Below are 14453 nucleotides of genomic sequence, written 5' to 3'. Positions count from 1 at the left end.
ACGTACTCACAACTATAAACCTACTTTTGCCCACCCCTGTATGTAAGTGCCTGTGGGGAAAGGAAAGGAGGAAGGGAATGGCTCAGGCATGCTCCCAGCAGGGAGAGCACTGGGATCTTCGTTCTCAGGGGTTTTAAAGGCTGGGTGTTTAGGGGAGGCCTTAGAGAAGGACCTCAATAGAATGTTCATCAGCTCTATGCTGATGCATCAAAATGAGGCTTATTTTCTTAACTATCTGTCCTTGGATGTGGTTGGCAAATAGTACTAATTGGATTTCTGCTACCTGTCTCCCTGAGTAGGGCGACTTAAGCTATTTACTCTCTGGTTGTGGAGGAGAAGGGCACTTTTAAGTGTCCTTGGTTAGGGAAGATAGGATTGACTAGGTGGCTGCGAACTGCTGTTTAACTATCTGTCCCAGTTTCCCTATTCCCCTTGTCCTGGAATTTCCCTACTTCTTACTATCCTATAACAATATGAGGCCACAAGATAACAATGAGGAGCTTGGGGAGTGCAGAGCCCTGGTGCAGGTGGCTAAGCCTCTAAGGCTCTGGAGAAAATAGTTCCTGACATTCCAAAGGTATGTTATCTTAGATGCACAAAAACAATGGACAGGGCTCGCTTAAGGCCAAGATTAACCTTTTATTAAGGAATCTTGGCTGGGAGTCCAAGATGGCAGCTGACAGGACCTAATGGAGGCTGAGAGTGTGAGTGGGTGTGAGGGAATATGTGGGGGGCATCTGTCGGTCAGTGGGGGAGCTTCTTGGGGGTGCAAGAGCTTGTGGCAAAGGAGTGGTGTCTGCTGCGGAGCTGCTCAGCCAGGCATTTCTCTTAGATTGAGAGTAGAGAGTGAGCCATTTTGGAGGATCCCCAGGGTCCTCCTCAGGAGGAGGTTGCAGGGAGCAGCCTGACCCAATACACTGAAGCCATGGACGGGCACGCGGACCTAGTGTTACCTGCACCGGCCCAATGCCATGGCCCGGCGCCTGAACTAGTGCCCCAAGACAAATGCCCCACCTCGGTGATCCGGCACACACAGCCTACCTGCCAGCCTCCCTGTCAGGGGCGCCTTCCTGACATGGTGCCCCCAGCCTGCCTGCCTGCCTGTTATGCCTCCTTGACATGGTGCAACTGGCCTGCCTGCCTACCTGGCCTACATCCTTGACACAGTGTACCTGGCCCCGCCATAGTGACCCAATGCCTCCCAGAAATACAGGCCTGCCATCGGAACCAGGCTGCTTGATCTGGTGCCCTGAGACTACTGGAAACGAGGCCCTGTTCATGCCCTGCAGCCCTGACCTGGTACCCTCAGACAACTGACACAACAATGAGGAGACAAAGACACAACACCCAAATGAAAGAAAAGGAGAAATTGCCAGAAAAAGAACTAGATGTAATGAAGGCAAGCAATTTATCAGATAAAGAGTTCAAAATAATGGTTATAAGGATGATCTAGCAACTCAATGAGATCTTCATAAGCCTGCATAAGAATCAATTGGAAATCAAGAATGACACAGCTGAAATACAGAACACACCAGAAGGAATCAACAGTAGGTTAGAATAAACTGAGGACCGAACCCGAGAATTAGAAGACAAGGTAAAAACAAACAAACAGCGAATCAGAGCAGCAATTAGGAAAAAAAAACTAAAAAGCAGGAAGACAGTTTAAGAAAGCTTTGGGACAACATGAAACTTAACGACGTCTGCATTATAGGGATACCAGAAGGAGAAGAATCCAAGCAAGGATTAGAGAACCTGTTTGAGGAAATAATGACAGAAAACTTCCCTAAGCTAGTGAAGGAAAAAGTCACTCAAGTTCAAGAAACACAGAGAGTCTCAATCAAAGGCATCTATAGGACAAGATGGTGACTACTCACCATTACCTGCCCAGTTAGGAATTTACGACCAGACCATCCTGTGTGGTTGCCGAGTCAGTGAGCATGTCAGCTTTGTTAGATAGCCTGCTTTCTGTCCACAGCACATGCGCAACCCAGGACCCAGGCAACCTGACTTTTTGAGGGTGAGAGTCCACACTCTCAGCCACTGTGCTATATACCTCATGGAGTTTTCCAAAAACACCTAGGAAGAGATGCTTCATTATGCTACTTTAAGGTTCCTATGTAGAACTTAAAATACTAAATTTTTGTTATTTTTTAAATGTCATAATTTATTCTATTTTTAATTCATGCTGAAGGGGAGCAGAGTTTGCCAAACCAACGTATGTCTTTGAATATTGATTCTTTTAGGCTGGTTAATTTTAAGAAACAGCAGACATGGGAGAAACTCTAAAAACCAAGTAGAAGTTGTCCTGTGTAAAATACATTTACATTTGTGAGGGCCTCTCCCTCACTGTAGTGGGCTTGACCACCTCACCTGCGTACTATGCTCTACCTGGCCCCCTCCCATCACTGACTCCCACCCCCACACCTTCTGTCTTCAGCTGAAAATGGTATTGAAGGTGGCAGCCTCTGCCATTTCAATGAGTGGCTCAGTTTTCTTGGGTCTCTCCCATGTGTACAGGAGGTATACATGTTATTAAACTTTCATTTGTTTTTCTCCTAGTAGACTAGGTAAAGAACCTCCCTGCTTGCCTGAATTAGTGAAAACTATCAATTAAAATATTGAAACCAAATATGTATGTGTGTGTGTGTGTCTGTATATATATATAAACTGAGGGTATTTATGACTTTGATTAAATTTAGCTTTAAATCCTAGTCCTAGAAATCATATATATATGCCCCCCAGAGATCTAACCTTTCCCTGGAATGAACATCCCCAAGGCAGCAGAAGGCAGTAGCCCAGACCTGACTAAGGATCCCAACATCTGGACCTCTGGCAGGCTAAACATAATATCTTGACCTAGTTAGGTTTCAGCTCCTGAGCCCTAAGGTGGAACCACTCCATGGACACTTTCCCAAATGAGACTGGACAGAGGGATACAGGAAAAGGCCCCCGATTTGTTCTCAATACCTGAAGAATTTACTTATTACCCTTACCTCCCTCCTACAATCACTATCAGCCAGACCCCGAAACTCCTAACCCACAGTATCTTGTGACTTTTCCCTGTAGAATCTGTAACCTACATGCCATCGGGGAGTTAGGGCTTTTGAGCATTAGCTTCCCATTCTCCTGGATGGCATCATTCATAATAAAATAACCAGTGTTTTTCCACTGCAATTCTCTGTCTAGTGTTTGGCTCTGCTGGCACTGGGTGGATGGATTCTTGCATTCAGTAACAATATCATAATCAAAATTAGTGTTTTTACGTAATCTTTCAAAGCACAGCTATAAAAACACCATACAGAGTCCCCCAGTTGCCCACTCCTGTGCTTCTTATTTCCCAATATTTCTCTTTTTTTGTATTAAATTTATTGGGGTGACAATGGTTAATATGAACATATAGGTTTCAGGTGTGGGTTTCTATGTTACAAGATCTGTATATTGCTTTGTGTGCCTGCCACCCAAAGTCATATCTTCTCCTGTCACCATATATTAAGACCCCCTCATCCCCTTTCCTCTGGCAACCATCACACTGCTGTTTGTGTCCACAAGTTTCAGTTTTATATCCCGTATATGAGTAAACTCATATGGTTCTTAGCTGTTTCTGACCGACTTATTTCACTTAGCGTAATATTCTCAAGGTCCATCCATGTTGTTGAAAATGGCAGTATATCATCTTTTTTTATGGATGAGTAGTATTCCAAAGTATATATGTCCCACATCTTCTTTATCTAGTCTTCTATCACAGGACACTTTGGTTGTTTCCATGTCTTGCCCACTATGAATAATGCTGCAGTGAACACAGGGGTGCATATATCTTCGCACATACATGACTTTGAGGTTTTTGGGTATACACTCAGGAGAGGGATTGCTGGGTCATATGGTAGCTCTATTCTTAATTTTTTGAAGAATTGCCAGGCTGCTTTCCATGGTGGTTGTAGCAATGTACATTCCCACCAGCAGTGAATGAGGGTTCCCTTCTCTCCACAACCTCTCCAACACTTGTTATTGCTTGTATTGCTGATAACAGCCACTCTAACAGGTGTGAGGTGGTACTTCATTGTAGTTTTGATTTGCATTTCCCTAATTGCTAGTGAGGTTGAACATCTTTTCATATATCTATTGGCTGCTCATATGTCTTCTTGGGAGAGGTGTCTGTTCAGATCCTCTGCCCACTTTTTGATTGGGTTGTTTGTTTGCTTGGTGTTGAGTTTTATGAGTTCTTTATACAGTTTGGAAATTAAAACTTTGTTGGAGCTACTGTTTGCAAATATCACCTCCCATCTGGTTGGCTGCCTCTGTGTTTTATTGTCAGTTTCTTTTGCTGTGCAGAAGCCTTTTAGTTTGATATAGTCTCGTTCATTTATATTTGACTTTACTTCCCTTGCCTTTGGGGGTCAAGTTCATAAAATGTTCTCTATGATCAAGGTCCACACGTTTTGTACCTATGTTTTCTTCTATGTAACTTATTGTTTTGGGTCTCACGTTTAGGTCTTTGATCCATTTTGAGCTAGTTTTTGTACATGGGGACAAACTGTAATCCAGTTTCATTCTTTTGCACGTGGCTTTCCAATTTCCCCAGTACCATTTATTGAAGAGACTGTTTTTACTCCATTGTGTGTTTCGGTTCCTTAGTCAAAAATTATCTGCCCATATACAGGTAAATTTATATCTGGGCTCTCTATTCTGTTCCACTGATCTTTGTGTCTGTTCCTGTGCTAATACCATGCTGTTTTGATTATCATAGCTCTGTAGTATAATTTGAATTCAGGTAGTGTGATTCCTCCAGCTTCGTTTTTTTTTTCTCAGGATTGCTTTGGCTATTTGGGGTCTTTTGTGGTTCCATACAAATCTGATGATTTCTCGTTCTATTTCTTTCAAAAATGACATTGCTATTTTGATGGGGATAGCACTAAGGAAAAATGGGAAAAGACCCATATAAACAAAATCAGAAATGAGAGAGAAGTCAGCACAGACATCACAGATATACAAAGGATCATGCTAGAATATTATGAAAGACTATATGTCACCAAATTCAATAACATAGAAGAAATGGATAAGTTCCTACACATATATAACCTTCCTAGGCTAAATTATGAAGAATTAGAAAATCTAAATAAACCAATCAGCAGCAAGGAAATTGAAACAACCATCAAAAACCTACCAAAAAACAAAAGTCCAGGACCAGATGGCTTCACCAGTGAATTCTACCAACTGTTCAAAAAGATGTAAAACCTCCTCCTCAAACTCTTCCAAAGAATTGAAGAAGAGGCAATACTCCCTAACACATTTTGTGAGTCCAATATAACCCTGATACCCAAACCTGGCAAGGATAACACAAAAAAAGGAAACTACAGACCAACATCTCTGATGACTACAGATGCAAAAATCCTAAACAAAATACTAGCAAATTGACAGCAGTACGTCAAAGAGTTAATACATCACGATCAAGTGGGGTTCATTCCAGGGGCACAAGGATGGTTCAACATATGTAAATCAATCAATGTAACACACCACATTAACAACAGAAAGGATAAAAATCATATGATCTTATCAATAGATGAAAAAGTATTTCATAAGATACAACATCCATTTATGATTAAAACACTCAATAAAATAAGAATAGAAGGAAAGTACCTTAACATAATAAAGGCCATATACAATAAACCCTCAGCCAATATCATACTCAATGGCGAAAACCTGAAAGCTTTTCCTCTAAGATCAAGAAAAAGACACAGATCTTCACTCTCACCACTCTTATTCCACATAGTTCTGGAAGTCCTAGCCAGAGCAATAAGGCAAGAGAAAAAAATAAAAGGCATCCTAACAGGGAAAGAAGAAGTAAAACTGTCACTTCTTGTTGATGACATAATTCTATATAGAGAAAACCCTAAAGCACCAAAAAACTACTAGAAACAATAAATACATTCAGTAAAGTTGCAGGATACAAAATCAATGTACAAAAATCCATTGCCTTCCTGTATACTAGCAACAAAACTTCAGAAAAAGAAATGGGAAAAATAATTCCTTTTGCAATTGCAACCAAAAGAACAAAATATCTACGAATAAACTTAACAAGAATGTGAAATACCTATATACTGAAAATTACAAAGCATTATTTCAATCTCTAAAAAGACACAACAGAATGGTAAAATATCCCATGTTCATGGATTGGAAGCGTCAACAAGTTAAAATGGCCATATTACCCAAAGCAGTATACAGGTTTAATGCAATCCCCAATATTTTTATTTATTTGAGTAAAGAGAGAATGAAAACAGAGAATATATTAAACGGAGTCACTTTAACCAAGCTGCTATAATTATTAACATTATGAAGGTTGAGGAAAGACTATATTCTAGTTCTAACTAGCCTGGAAACAAACTTTTTAAAAATTTTCCAGTCCTGTGTCAATGCCTGGATATACATCTGGACCTCCAGGTAGTCCTCTGATTATCCCTGAAGGACTCAGTCTGCATCCACCTGCCATCCATCCTCTAGACCACTGGGAAGTGACCGGACCTCCTGGCATCACACAGATGACCCCCCCTCCCCCCATGGGCAAGAATGCAGGGCTGGTAATTCTCAAGAATGTATCTTTTGCTATAACTTTTCACTTTTCTTTCTTCCTTGGAACACCTCTGGGGTTTTGCCTGGTTGTGTTTCCAGTTTGAAAACTCTATGACCCCTGAATAAACAAATACCTGCCACGTATTTCTAGCAAGGCCTTCAGACTCCTGAGTTTGCCGGACATAGTCATTTTATTCTGTGTGGAAGGGGCCGGAATGAAGAGGCAGATTTCCAGAATCCTCCGTGTCAAAAAGGAAGAAAAGAAAAGGCAGGTTCTGCCCAGGCTGGTGGCTCAGACAATCGGAGTGTCCCCAGGTACCAAAAGGGGGGGCTCCATCCCATCAGGCACATACCTGGGCTGTGGGTTTGATCCCCCGTTGGGGTGCTAGGGGGGGAAACCGATTCATGTTTCTCGCTCACATCGCTGTCTGTCCCTGTCCCTCCCCCTCTCTCTAAAATCCTTGAAAACATATCCTCGGGTGAGGATTTAAAAAGGAGGCAGGACCCCAGCGCCCGCCGCGGCAGCAGGGAGCGCCCCGTCCCCGCGCGCGCCCCGGGCTGACTGCAGAGCCCGCGCTCAGACGCCGCCCTTCCCAGGTCACACCCGCCGACACCACCACCCTCGGGGCCGTGCTGCGGCCCTAACCGGGCAGCGCGGGGAGACTGAGGCACGAAGAGCTTCGGCGGTCCCGCGGGGCACCTGGCGCCACAGCGCCCCCGGCGTCCGCCCGCGCCCGCAGCCCTCGGGCCGGGGCCTGTCCACGGGCCACGCGGGGCCGGGTCCTTCCAGGGCGCGTCATCCCGGCAGCGCTGCGGCCCCAGGGTCCGTCGCAGGGCCCTCCGCGCGACACGCACACGCCCCGCAGGCGCCGCTCCCGGCTGCGGCTCGCGCTGCGCGGCGGGGGCTCCGTGGGCGGGGCGGGGCCGGAGGCGGCGGCGCTGCGGGCGCGGGGAGCGGGCCTGTGGGCCCCAAGGGGCCGCGGGGTCAGCTGCTTTACCCCGCGGTCATCGTCAGGAGCGCTGGGGTCGCTGCTTCAGCGTGTGGCGCTGGACAGGGCAGGGGCCGGGGCGCCGGCTGAGCCGCGGTGGCCGCGGGGCTTTGGGAAGCGTCTCGGTCGGCGGCCGCCTCCTGCCCGGGAGCCCAGCGCCAGGAGGGCTGGGCGCTCTCCGCCGCCTGCTCTGCCCCGGGGGTGGCACCAGTGGCTGGTTATGCAGATCCCGGCCCCTGCGCTGAGCTCCTCTGGGCAGTTTCAAGCCCCCATGTCCAGGCCCCACCGCCAGAGACGGTGAATCACCGAGCCCAGCGCCAGGCCCCGGCTCCTTGTAACTGGGGTGGGACTCCAAGGGGGCTGAGCAGGCAGGTTTGAGAACCGCTGCCCTGGAGTGTCCCCAGACTTGAATATTCATCAAGAACTCCTGAAGGCTAATTCCCACCCCAGGCTTTCTGACTCAGGAGGCTGGGGCGAGGCCCCGCTAGTGAGGCCCAGGGAAGGCCGAGCTGCTGGCTGAGCGCAGGCGGTGAGAACTCCAAGGTTTCCACACTCTCTGAATGCTCTACGTGGGCAGAGGAGGAGTTTGTTTCCCTGCCCTGCAGAGACTTCATTAGATTCTCAGTCATGACCCAGGAGATTAAGAACCAGATTTAGAGTCTAATCATGAATTTAAAACTTTTTGAAGTCAGGGCTTCCTAGCAGATGATTTAGCAACTTGTTCAGTCTTGAAGTGGTCCTAGGATGTGTGTGAGTGCGTGTGTGTGTGTGTGCTTGTGTGCATGTGTGACTCTGTGTGTGTGAGTGTACATGAGAGTGTATGAGTGTGTGCACGAGTGAGAGTGTGCATGTGTGTGAGCATGCATGTGTGAGTGTGTGCATGTGTGATGTGTGAGTGTGTGTGTGCCTGTGTGTAAAGTACCTGGGCATTGCTGGGCTCCATGTGGCCAACACACTGCCGAGTCCACTCAGGGCATCAGGCTGAGGAAGTGGGTGAACAGGACAAGTTTCTCAAACACCGGATGTGAATTTTGTGGAGGGGGGGACAGGGAATTCCCAATGACACTATGAGGTAAAAATGAAACTTCTACAGATCATCCACTGCTTCTTGCCCAATGGCACTGGGGCCATAAACTTGGGGGACAGAGTGCATCCTCACAATCACCCTGAGGGTCAGTTAGATAGCATTTCACTGGCAGGAACTAGCCTCATCTCAGCCACAATGTGGCCTGGAAGTTCATACAGAAACTTCAATGTAGATGCTTTTCCATCCTTTCAAAATTTCCATTTTTGTGACTGTTTTAAACATACACAATACATTAGAATAGTCATCCATATATGTAACTTACAAATAAAGAAATAAAAAACACACATAGATGCACCTGGGCTCACTGATGAGTCAGGTGGGGGACTACTCACCAGGTGTGGTGGTTCAATCCTGAGAGTGCCCAGAACCACCTGGCAGCCTGCTAATAAATGCAGAGTCCCAGCCCTCAGCCTCATTCGGATTCAGGACGCAGAGAAATTCACATTTGACACTCACATCTTAGGATGTCCTGAGCAGGGATCCACTGACTCCACTATGGACCTCGCTCAGAAAATGCCTGTGTTTTTTTTCTCTGTGTTAAAAGTAACTTGATTCTCACTCAAAAGCCACAGATCTCCCTGCCAATGGACAAACAGGTGAGTGCAAAAAGGAGCAAACACATCCGCATTCTGCTGGCCTTTCTACCTCCCCTTCCTGTGAGACCCCAGCTCCTGGGGTCCTCCCCTGGGTGGGGGTCTGTTCACCACACCACGGAGAAGCCCACTGCTGCCCTCTAGTGACCACTCCACCCAGCAGGCACTCAGCGGATTATTTCTCAGGGGCAGGCTTGGCCACTTTTCTAAAGAATCCCACTTTCCTCTAATGCCTCCCCTTCCAGGAGTATTTTCCAAAAGGCCTCTTAGCCAGGACATGGAGGGGTGAGCAGACAAGTCAGTTGGAGGTGGTGTCATCCAGAGGAAGAGTTGCATGTGCAAGACAGTATTCTCACAGCATAGTCACTCATTCAACAGATATTTTGAAAACATTTGGACTAGGGTTCTCGGCATTGTTCAAGGTCCTAACACAAACAAACAAAAACTCCTGCTGACACAACGCTGACAGCCCAATGGGGCGAGATGACGAAGAAGTGAATTATCCTCACTCGCCTGGTCTGAACGGCTGTGGGGGAAAACGTGATGGGGGAGGAAGCGAGGGAAAATCTCACGAACAGGAGGAACAGGAGCTTTCACGGGCCACCTGTGAGCTGAATTACTGGGTGTTCTACCTGCGTCACTTCTCTCATCTTCACTCTCTCATTGGACGCTCCTTGCATTACAACAGCCAGTTGTAGGTGTAAAGAGACTGAAGCCCAAAGCTTTAGGAACCTTGGCCCAGGTGTTCATGAATAGCTGCTCGCACTGAACTCCTTAACTGGTGCAGGGACAAGCCCAGGGCCGACTTGGAACCGAGGCTCTCGCACCTGCCCTTCTCGCCGCTCACACCCGTCCCCAGGGCTTGCAGCGCTGCGTGCACTGAGCCAGCTCAGCCTCCCGCCAGCACGTCCCCCTGTCCTCGCACTCTGAACGTGTCCCTCTCTGCTCACCCCGTAATGCACTCTCTTTCCAAGTGCAAGGGCTTAGTGATGGTTAATCCCTGCTAATCACACAAATAATTTACTCCATTGACAGCCCTGTTAGTCATTCGGCATTACCCAGGTAACACCTCTGAGTGGGGCCTTTTTCTGGAAACAGCCCCTAATCCTAAAAGGGGAGAGGCCAGGCCCTCTAGTCTTGCTGAAATTATGTCATTTATGGGGGTTGGAGTCATAGGTAAAATATCAGCCTCTCTTCTTCCAGTCTCACAACTATAAGACTCTCAAAATGTTGTAAGAAAAAGAGTGTGTTTGAGTACATGACACAAATCCATCTGTCTCCTGAATGTAGGAAATCTGTTCAAACATTAAGGGAAAGTATAAAATGGGGCAAAGTGAGTGTTTCATAGACAAGGAGAGTAAGTATCGGGACACAGAAGGTTAAGTGGATTTCGGAGACTATAATAATTACCTGTCCTGATAAGCTGGGTTAGTGCCTGACTTCCAACACTGAGGTTTTGAGGGATTTTATTTGTTTGGCTTTTTGTTTTTTGTCACATACTTTGAAAATGTTAAGAAAACAAACTGCATTGACTAGAGAGACAATACTACAAAGGTGTAAATTTTGCCTCAATAACTCCAAAAGTGTAATGCTAATCCAATACACACACACAGGCACAAACTCTCTTTCACACACACACACACACACACACACACGCACACGCGATGCCCAGGTCCTGGAACACGGTCAGTTGCCATTACACACTGTTGCCCTTCCATTCTCGCTTCCAGGCCTTTGCTTGATGGTTCCCTGTTCCCAGGGTGCTCTGCCTGCCCCCCTCACCTTACCTCACCGCCCGGCCCCAAACAACCTCCCTCTCTCCAGAGCTGTATCAGCATCCGCTGGCTACTAATCACATGATGGTGTATTACCGTCTTGGAGGCAGAGGCCATGATTTCAATTCCTCCTGTCCTCAAAGCACCAGATGGGCCCTTGTACTTGGAGAGGCCACCAGCTTCTCTCCAGTCTGGTCCATCTCCACTTTTCCGCCTGTTCTCCTTAGGTCACTCTATGACTGCAAGTCTTCCTGTGGCTTCCACTATGTAGGATAAACTCTAACTCTGGAGCAAAGCCCAGGAGCCCCTTCAAGGATTAGTGTCCATCTCCCTGAACGGACCCCACCTCCTGCCTCATTGCCCCCACACACTCTCCCTCCAGGGCGATGGACCCTCTCACCTCTCCTCTCCAAAATCCTGTGCTTTCATATATGCCGTTTCCTTTACCTGAAATGCCCGGGTAACTCCCTGAAGCCAGGAGCGCTCACTGCCCAGCTAGAGGGCCTGCTTCACACACCATGGCCCACGTGAGGCTGTTCCCTGTCCTTCCTTCCCTACTCGGAGCTCCCATTACTCTTTGTCCGGTAATGTACGGCCCTGGCTAATTTGTAAGCTCAAAAAGGAATGAGTTTGCTTCATCCTTGTATTTTCTTTTCTTTTAATTTATCTTTATTGTTGAAAGTATTAAGAATGTCCCCTTTTTTGCCCCATTGACCCCCTCCACCTTGTACCCAGGCCTTCACCACACTATTGTCTGTGTCCATGGGTTATGCATATAAGCATATAAGTCCTTATGTTAATCTCTCCCCACCCACCTCCTGCCCCTGCCTTCCCTCTGAGATCCCTCAGTCTGTTCCATGCTTCTATGTCTCTGGATCTCTTTTTTTCTTTGGTTTATTTTGTTCATTAGATTCCACATATGAGTAAGATCATGTGACACTTGTCTTTCTCTGACTGGCTTATTTCATTAGCATAATGCTCTTCAGTTCCCACCATGCTGTGAGAGAGGGTAAGGGATCCTTCTTCTTTACAGCTGCATAGTATTTCATCGTGTAAATGTCTGAGAAGATGCTTGATATGATTTCGATCTTCTTGAACTTGGAGAGACTTGTTTTGTGTCCTAACATGTGGTCTATCTTTGAGAATGTCCCATGTGCACTTGAGGAGAATGTATATTCTGCAGCTTTGGGGTGAAATGTTCTGTAAATGTAATTAAATCCATCTGATCTAGTGTGTTATTTGGAATCACTGTTTCCGTGTTGATATTTTGGCTGGAAGGTCTATCCAGTAATGTCAGTGGGGTGTTAAAGTCCCCTACTGTGATTGTATTGCTGTCAATCTCTCCTTTAAAGTTCTCTAGAAGTTTGTGTTGTGTGTTTTTTCATCCTGTGTGAGTCTTTTGTTCTGAGGTGAGTCTCTGGAAAAAGCATATATTTGGGTCTTCTTTTCTTATCCATTCAGCTACCCTATGTCCTTTGATTGGAACATTTAATCCATTTATATTTAAGGTTATTGTTCCTAGGTACTTATCTATTGCCATTTTATTTCTTTGTGCCTATGTTCTCATTCTCGCTATTTCAACTTCTTATTGCAGCAGTCCCTTTAACATTTCTTGCGGTGCTGGTATGATGATGATGAATTACTTTAGACTTTTTTTTTTTTGTCTGGGAAACTCTTTATTTCACCATCTATCTTGAATGATAGCCTTGCTGGATACATTAGTCTTGGTTTCAGATCCTTGTTCTGCATTACCTTGAATACTTCATGCCATTCCCTTCTGGTCTGTAGAGTTTCTAATGAGAAATCAGCTCACAGCCTTATGGAAGCTCCTTTGTATGTGACAGATTGCTTTTCTCTTGCTGCCTTTAAGATTTTTTTTCTTGAATTTTTGGCATTTTAATTATGATGTGTCTGGGTGTGGGCCTCTCTGGATTCTTCTTGCTTGGGACTCTCTGTGCCTCCTGAACTTGTATGGCTTTTTCCTTGACTAGGTTAGGGAAGTTTTCTGCCATTATTTCATCAAACAGGTTCTCTAATCCTTGCTTACTTCCAACCTCCTCTGGCACTCCCATAATGCAAATATTGTTACATTTCATGTTGTCCCACAGCTCTCTTAAACTGTCCTCCTGTTTTTTAATTGATTTTTCTTTTTGGTTCTCTGAGTGATTTTTTCTACCCTGTCTTCTAATTCACTGATCTGATCCTCAGCTTCCCCTCATCTGCTGTTTATTCTTTCCAATGTTTTTTTTTTTTTAATTTCTACTATGTCATTCTTAATTTCCCTCAGAGTTTCTATTTCTTTTCTCATGCCATTGAGCATCCTTATGATCAGTATTCTGAACTCTATATCTGATAGATTGCTTATCTCTATTTCATTTAGCTCTTCTTCTGGAGAATTGTTTTGTTCTTTCATTTGGGGCTTGTTTTTTAAGTCTCCCCATTTTGGCTGCCTGTTTGGATTTGTTTCTATGTATTAGGTAGATCTGCTAGGACTCCAAGTTTTTTGGATGGTCTCTGGTGCAGACCAATGTCAGACGCTGTTTGTGACTGGCCTTGAGAACCCTGTTTGAAGTTTCCACACTCCACAGCTTCTCATTTCCTCTGCTGAGGCTGGGTGTGTTTGGACAGGACCAAGGTGCATATCAAGGTCTGCTTTCCCAAACCCATTTTCTATGCAGTCTCCACTTTTCATCCTTGGTGATGAGGGTGCTCTCCAGCTTGTCTTCAGTTGCAGTTGATTGTTCAGGATGATTTTTCTATATTTTAGTTGTATTTCCAGTTTGGCCCTGGGAGAGTGTCAGTGTAGCTTCCACTCAGTTCACCACGCTATCTTGGAATCCTCTGTCCTTGTATTTTCAATGCCTATTCAATTCCTTCAATGCTGCAGGGGCTCTGCAAGTACAGAGTGGTGAATGAATGAATGAATGAATGTGTTCAATATATATTTGCTTATTGTTGATATTAGACCCTGAGAATGTTGGGAGATTTAAGAGAAGGTCCTAAGAGAGTTTTACAGTCTTTGGTATCCTTGGGAAAAAACAAATCTTGGCTTAGGACCAGAGGCCTCAGACTCACCGAACTCTCTCCTACTATTGGAAACCCAGCCAGCTCCTGGAATATTTGGTGAGAGGTTATTTCAAAAGAAAACATTAATAATCCTTCAGCTTAATTTAATAATTATTTCTTTTTTATAAAACCCTTTATATTGGCCTCTTTTTTCTTAATTTTACAGAGAGATACACTAGCACTTACAATCCTTTGATTTGCAGGATTGCAACAGGCAGGTTGTCTTCCTGGACATATGTCTTATGTAGTCACACAGGGCCCCACTCAGAAGAACCCCTCGCTTGTCTTGTGTTACGTTTTTATTCCTACATTGTGGCTTCCCAAAGTATTTCTTTAATTCTTCCAGTGCTGCATGTATCTTTGCTGTATTTATTATTCT

Source organism: Miniopterus schreibersii, assembly GCF_964146895.1.
Source record: "Miniopterus schreibersii genome assembly, chromosome: 5".
Taxonomy (NCBI): Eukaryota; Metazoa; Chordata; class Mammalia; order Chiroptera; family Miniopteridae; genus Miniopterus; species Miniopterus schreibersii.
Note: the sequence above shows the minus strand (reverse complement) of the source record.